The following is a 7,896-nucleotide window of genomic DNA, read 5'->3' on the forward strand; positions in this document are numbered from 1 at the left end:
AACAATGGTGGACTTTAGTTAAAGAAGTTTTCTTGCCACTATTGTATCACGAAAAATACAGCCACAACACACTAACTGAAATTACAAAACTGTTGAAAAACGTAAAGAGAGATAAGGAAAGAATACGATACGCAGAGATTTGGTAAGGAAGTTCCCCATGTCGTCCTCGCGTGTGGGTACGTCTCCCACTCAATTTCAAATGAAATTGAGAACTGTAATTATCAATAATGCCGAATTCGTTGATACAAGGTTTCAATACACAGACAGAATTCTAAATCCCAAGATCTTCTTCTTGTATAAAACCTTCACTTGATCTGAGCTCGATCAAGAATTTCCTGCAAGAAATTGCAAACAATTCACCGGTTCCACGACCCCTTTGCGAAATCACCCGATTTCCAAACCCTACGCTACGGCTGAATCTGTTCTGCAAACGTGACTAACAAACACGCAAGATCCTTGATCGTTCCACTGAACACCTCAGCTAGATCCTTGATCGTTCCACTGAACGTTATCTCATTGATCCTTTAATCCAAAGAACAAGAATGATTATGTGTTGATGTTCTTGAAGAAAAGTGATTGAGAAGATGAAGTCTCTTTCAGGTTTCTAACTGCTCAAAACAATTGCTGCTACACACTCCTTTGATTGGTGTTTCAACTGTTTTTCCCTCTCAGAAATTCGTGCCTTGCACTGCTGTCACAATACTTCTTATATATGAAAGACAGAAGTTGTTAGTAGACAAAACAGAATTATGTATTGATACAAAAGGTTATGCATCGATACATGCTGTAGCTTTGATTAATTTTTGAGAATTAATACAAGCATGTATCGATTCATAGAACATTTTAACTAACATGTATCGATACAAGGATCGTATGGATCGATACATACTACAGCCAAAGCGTTTTGTGATTTAAAACAAGTTTATGTATCAATGCAAGGCTTGAATGGATCGATACATACTGAAGCAAAAACGTTTTGTGATTTAAAATAAGTTTATGTATCGATGCAAGGCTCGTATAGATCGATACATACTGAAGCAAAAACGTTTTGTGATTTAAAACAGTTGTATGTATCGATGCAAAAGAACATGTATTGATACATGCTAACACAAAACAGTTTTTATGATTTCTTTGAAGAGTTGTATCAATGTGGATCTTTATGTATAAACACGAAACATTAGTATAGGCTAAAAACACAATTGAAACATGCGAAATAATGCACAGCCAACACTTAGACAATGATCACACAATTTGCTATCATTCAAAACTTATTTAAAGTAAAGAATTTGCTCACATCATACATTGATGCTGAGGATGAAGTTGGAACACCTTTCCAAGCTTTGTCTATTGCTGAGCCAATTGAGAAGAAAACTCATTCATTTGCTTCCTATCGTGATGCAAAACTGGCCATCGAATATGGTGCCGTTGCTGGTCTAGGAAAAATGATCGAGCTTGAAGACAACAAATCTCGGGCTGGCATTGGCTATTCTTCTGGGGTCTTCAACGACAAAGGTCTGTTCAAGAGTGGAGGTTTCATCCACGCCAATCAAGCTGAGGAAGCTGCTGCTATTCTGGAAGAGGATGCAGAGGATACTGACAATTTTGTCATCCCTGGCGGGATCTGTCACAATTGGGTCGCTGTGGATGTTCCTACAGTCATTCATAAGACACCGTAATATGTTTGCTTTGTTTAAAAACCCTTCTCCCATGCCAAAAGGAGAAGTGATGACATTGTTGGCAACATTTATACAATGATATTTCATTCCATAAATTCATGTTAAATATTTGTTTTTCCATTTGTTTTCACTTTTTGCTTTTTGCATGAAATCGGTGATTACAAAAAACCATAAAAAACAAGAATAAAAGCAATCTTTTCATTTGCATAATGATTTACTTGTTTAAATTCTAAATTTTTTCATTATCCAAAATCATTATGCAGGTTGATTCTAAAACCCATTGAACATAATGATCCAACGCCATCTCCCAATTTTGAATTCCCTGTATTTGAGGCAGAGGAAGATGATGTTGAAGGGATTCCTGATGAGATTACCCGTCTTCTTGAGCACGAAGAGAATATCATTCAGCCGCATCTTGAGAATCTGGAAACAGTCAACTTGTGGTCTGAAGATTGTGTTCGGATGGTGAAGATTGGGGCACTCCTTGAAGAGTCTGTCAAGAAGGGGTTGATCAGTTTGCTACGAGAATATTTCGATATCTTCGTTTGGTCGTATGAAGACATGCCGGGTCTAGATACAGATATTGTGCAACATTTCCTGCCTTTGAAGCCTGAGTGCGTGCCTGTGAAGCAGAAGCTCAGAAGAACTCATCCAGATATGGCAGTGAAGATCAAAGAGGAAGTTCATAAGCAAATTGATGCGGGGTTTCTAGTGACTTCTACGTATCCTCAATGGGTGGCCAATATTGTGCCTGTGCCTAAGAAAGGCGGAAAAGTCCGTATGTGTGTTGATTATCGAGATTTGAATAAGGCTAGTCCGAAAGATGATTTCCCTCTACCACACATTGATATGTTGGTAGGCAATACAGCCAAATTCAAAGTCTTTTCGTTTATGGACGGATTTTCTGGATATAATCAAATCAAGATGGCACCTGAGGATATGGAGAAGACAACATTCATCACACCTTGGGGAACATTTTGTTATTGACTGATGCTCTTCGGTTTGAAGAACGCCGGAGCCACGTATCAACGAGCTATGACTACCTTGTTTCATGACATGATGCACAAGGAGATAGAGGTATATGTTGATGATATGATTGCTAAGTCACGAACGGAAGTGGAACATGTTGAGCATTTGTTGAAGCCTTTTCAACGTTTGAGGAAGTTCAAGCTTTGTCTGAATCCGAACAAATGTACATTTGGAGTCCGTTCTGGCAAGTTATTGGGTTTTGTTATCAGCGAGAGAGGTATTGAGGTTGATCCTGCAATGGTCAAAGCAATACGAGAGATGCCTGCGCCCAAAACTGAAAAGCAAGTCCGAGGTTTTCTTGGCCGCTTGAATTATATTTCCAGATTTATATCCCACATGACTGCCACATGTGCGCCGATATTCAAGCTCCTCCGGAAAGATCAGTCTCACGATTGGACCGAGGATTGCCAGAAGGCTTTCGACAGTATCAAAGAGTATTTGTCTGAACCTCCGATCTTGGCTCCGCCTGTAGAAGGAAGACCTCTGATCATGTATCTGTTTGTTCTTGAAGACTCGATGGATTGTGTACTCGGTCAACAAGACGAATTCGGATAGAAAGAATCTTCTATCTACTACCTGAGTAAGAAGTTCACTGATTGTGAGTCTCGATACTCTATGCTTGAGAAGACGTGTTGTGCTTTGGCTTGGGCTGCTAAGCGTCTACGCCAGTACATGATAAATCATACAACTTGGTTGATATCCAGAATGGATCCAATCATGTTTATCTTCGAGAAGCCTGCTTTAACCGGGAGGATTGCCCGTTGGCAGATGTTGTTATCTGAGTATGATATTGAGTATCGAGCTCAGAAGGCTATCAAAGGTAGTATCTTGGCTGACCATTTGGCACATCAGCCGATTGAAGATCATCAATCTGTTCAGTACGACTTCCCAGACGAGGAGATTCTGTATTTGAAAATGAAAGATTGTGATGAGCCTACACTTGAGGAAGGTCCGGAACCTGGTTCCAGATGGACGATGGTGTTTGATGGCGCTGTAAATCAGTACGGAAATGGAATTGGGGCAGTAATCATTACTCCTCAAGGCACACATATTCCGTTTACAGCAAGGCTAACTTTCAAATGCACGAATAATATGGCTGAGTACGAAGCCTGTATCATGGGATTAGAAGAGTGCATTGATCTAAGGATCAAGCATCTTGATGTGTATGGTGATTCGGCCCTCGTTGTCAATCAGATCAAGGGTGAGTGGGAAACGAATCAACCCGGCCTCATTTCATACAGAGATTATGCGAGGAGGATTTCAACGTTCTTTATAGAAGTTGACTTTCATCATATCCCTCGAGAAGATAATCGGATGGCAGATGCCCTTGCTACGCTTGCTTCAATGATTGTGGTCAAATATTGGAATGAAGTTCCCAATATCACTGTGATGCGCTTGGATAGATCGGCTCACGTGTTTGCAGTTGAAGAAGTGAATGATGACAAGCCTTGGTATTATGATATCAAATTTTTCCTCTAGAACCAGGTCTACACGCCTGGGGCATCTGTGAAAGATAGGAAAACTCTGAGAAGGTTGTCAGGCAGTTTCTACCTCAGTGGAGAAGTGCTTTACAAGAGAAATTTTGACATGGTTTTTCTCAGATGCGTGGATAGACACGAAGCAAACCTGTTGATGACTGAGGTCCATGAGGGTTCATTTGGTACTCATTCCAATGGACATGCCGTGGCAAGAAAGATGCTGAGAGCAGGCTACTATTGGCTGACAATAGAGTCTGACTGCTGCAAATATGTGAAGAAATGCCACAAGTGTCAGATTTACGCGGATAAGATTCATATTCCTCCGACACTTCTGAATGTGATTTCATCACCATGGCCTTTCTCTATGTGGGGAATTGACATGATTGGCATGATTGAACCTAAAGCGTCCAACGGACACAAGTTTATTCTTGTAGCAATTGAGTACTTCACCAAATGGGTTGAAGCGGCGTCATATGCTAATGTGACCAGGCAGGTGGTCGTGAAGTTTGTCAAGAATCAGCTTATACGCCGTTATGGTGTGCCTGATAAGATCATTACTGATAATGGATCTAACTTGAACAACAAGATGATGGAAGAGTTGTGCGCTGAGTTCAAGATTGCACACCATAATTCCTTTCCCTACAGATCCAAGATGAATGGGGCTGTTGAAGATGCTAATAAGAACATCAAGAAGATTATCCAGAAGATGACAGTCACGTACAAAGATTGGCATGAGATGTTGCCATTTGCTTTGCATGGATATCATACATCTATCCGCACTTCAACAGGGGCTACCCCTTTTTCTCTTGTTTACGGCATGGAGTTTGTGCTCCCAGTAGAGGTGTAGATCCCATCAATGAGAGTCTTGATGGAAGCCAAGTTGACTGATGCTGAATGGGTTCAGAGTCGTTATGACCAATTGAATTTGATTGAAGAGAAGCGATTGACTGCCATGTGCCATGGTCAGTTATATCAGCAGTGAATGAAGAAAGCATTCGATAAGAAGGTCAAGCCTCGTGTGTTCCGAGAAGGTGACCTTGTGCTCAAGAAAGTCTTGTCTTTCGCGCCCAATTCCAGGGGAAAGTAGACTCCAAACTATGAAGGTCCATATGTTGTCAAGAGAGCCTTTTCAGGCGGTGCATTGATGCTTACAACAATGGATGGGGAGGATTTCCCTCGTCCTGTGAATTCAGATGCAGTCAAGAAATACTTTACCTAAAAAGAAAAATAGAATAGCTCGCTAAGTTGAAAACCCGAAAGGGCGGCTTAGGCAAAAATGAGCGTCTCGGTGGATAACCCGAAAGGGTGATCCAGGCAAAAATTAGAGACAAAAAAAAATGAATTTGCATCCCGATAGATTGAGTACCTCACCCTGGGGCAATCTAGGCAAAAATTAGGGATATGGCAAGTAACTGCATCCTGACAAGACTTTCTGTTTCACAACTGTCTTTTCGTCAGAGATTCTCGCTCAGTCATCATCAACTGAAGCTTCAAATACATCGGATTCAAATTGGTAGAGAAATGGTCATTATGTTCAATGTAGCCCTCTTCCAATATATATCACCGATTTCAAATTTGTACAGATCTATAGAGTCTTGCCATTTGCAGGCTACCATTCCATCAAATAAATTTGAGCCTTTATCCAATTATTTGCACTCTTATTTGTTTCTATTCAACAAATGTTTTGCATGTTTTAATTCATAAAATGTCATTGTTTTAAACAAATAAATTTTTAAAAATTGTTTTTAAACAAAGTGAACATTCACAATGATGAAAGGATACTTAAGAATTTCTCAGTGCTCTCCCAAGGGTGGCATGTTTTCCAACAGGGTAAGACATTTGTTCATATTCCTGGCTTGGCTGTATCCTCTTTCCCCAGATTGTTGTTGGGGTTTCTCCCTAAGCAGAGCTTCTGTTGAGATTTTGTCCCCCAAGCATGGTATTTGTTGGGATTTCTCCCTAGCAGATTTTTGTTGAAAAGAGCCTTTGTTGGACTTCTCCCCATCAGAGTGCTTGTTGAGGTTTTCACCTCTCCTCCCTTCAGCAGAGCAGTGTTTCTTTGCTTGTTGAGGAGTCAGATGTAAGACCATTGATTGACCATCTGTTTCCTGTTCCTATTGGGGAGCTGGATTTAAGACCATTTATTGGCACTCCATTTCCTTTTCTGTTTTTTTTTGTGGAGTCAGGTGTAAGACCATGGATTGGCTACCTGTTTCATATTTTGTTTCTTTTTGTGGAGTCCGGTGTAAGACCATTGATTGGCTACCTGTTTCCTATTTCATGTTGCTTTGTGGAGTTGGACGTAAGACCATTTATTGGCACTCCGTTTCCCATTTGTTTTCGGAGTTGGACGTAAGACCATTTATTGGCAATCCATTTCCAGCTTTGTTCTTTTGGGACTTGTTACTTGCTGATTGCTTTGTGGCCTATTCCAAAGGATGGTACTTACTTGGATCATCTACATATGATCTCAAGAGAGGAACTCCTAATGAAGTTTTGCTCCTCATCCCCACCTTTTTGTTTCCTTACAACCTCTACTTGCATTTGTTAACCCAAACCAAAAACTCTGTGCAAACATTTTCATCTGTTTTCAAACTAGAAACCTGGGCCTTAAGCCTCTGATTTTCAAACTTCATTTTCACAATACTTCTTCTGAATTGAATCTAATGTCAACTTTGACCATTTTTGTGAATACTCTAATTGGTTAATTTCACTCACTCAATTGCTTTTTGTGGCCTTTGTCCACTTCTTGATAAGTTTTCATACATTAGCCATAGATCTCAATTATCTTAGTGGTTGATGTGAATCTCACCTTTTGTCCTTAGTGATTGAATTGTAAGACTTCCTTGCTTATTATAGGGCATAATCCCTCACTAGCAAGTTGAAGCTGTTCTCATATGGTAGACTTGTGGTTGTATAGGTTGAGTTTTCTCCCGTGGATAATGAAAGACCTTAGGGCTTTTGTTTAAAATCAATCCACTTACTTTTTGGAAATCTTTTAGCCGAACTACAAGGTTTTGATCCTGTAAAGGTACGTAGGCAATGGATCTTTCCATCCAAACACAAAAATAATAAAATTGTATATTCTTCTCTCATCCTCCCAATCAATGTTTGCACAATAAATACTTTCATGAACAATACTTTTTACAACAAGTTGTGAAAAGGGTTCCCTAGGAATACCTAGGATGCATTGGGTGCCTAACACCTTCCCTTTGCATAATTACCCCCTTACCCAGATCTCTGTACCCTTTTTATTAGTTTTCTTTGTAAAACTTCTTAGGCTTTTGTTCGCTTTCTAGCCATTCCTTTGGATAAATAGAAGTGCGGTGGCGACTCTATCTTTGTATGCTTTGCTTTTGATTTAGTCAATAAATCATAAAGTGACGAATACACCGCTACAGGAAGAAATGCACATGTTTGTAAGACCCCAATTTTGTCCCTCAGATCCCTCATGGCATCATATCATATCATTGCATTGTCTCAAGGATCATTGTGCACCTTGCCTCCTTCCCTGTGGGAGGGTTATCTTTTTGAGTGATGCTTGATCACCAAGAATTCCTTGCATTTATATGTCATTGCTTTTCTTTTAATCACTAACCAAAAGTACAAAAATATGTCATCTAACCTTTGTCTTGCAGATAAAGCAATAACAGGTCAAGGCAATTAAAGGCATTCATTGAGCAATAGATGGTGGTCATTCTTGAGATTTGGAC

Source organism: Lathyrus oleraceus, chromosome 2 (genome assembly GCF_024323335.1).
Source record: "Lathyrus oleraceus cultivar Zhongwan6 chromosome 2, CAAS_Psat_ZW6_1.0, whole genome shotgun sequence".
Taxonomy (NCBI): Eukaryota; Viridiplantae; Streptophyta; class Magnoliopsida; order Fabales; family Fabaceae; genus Lathyrus; species Lathyrus oleraceus.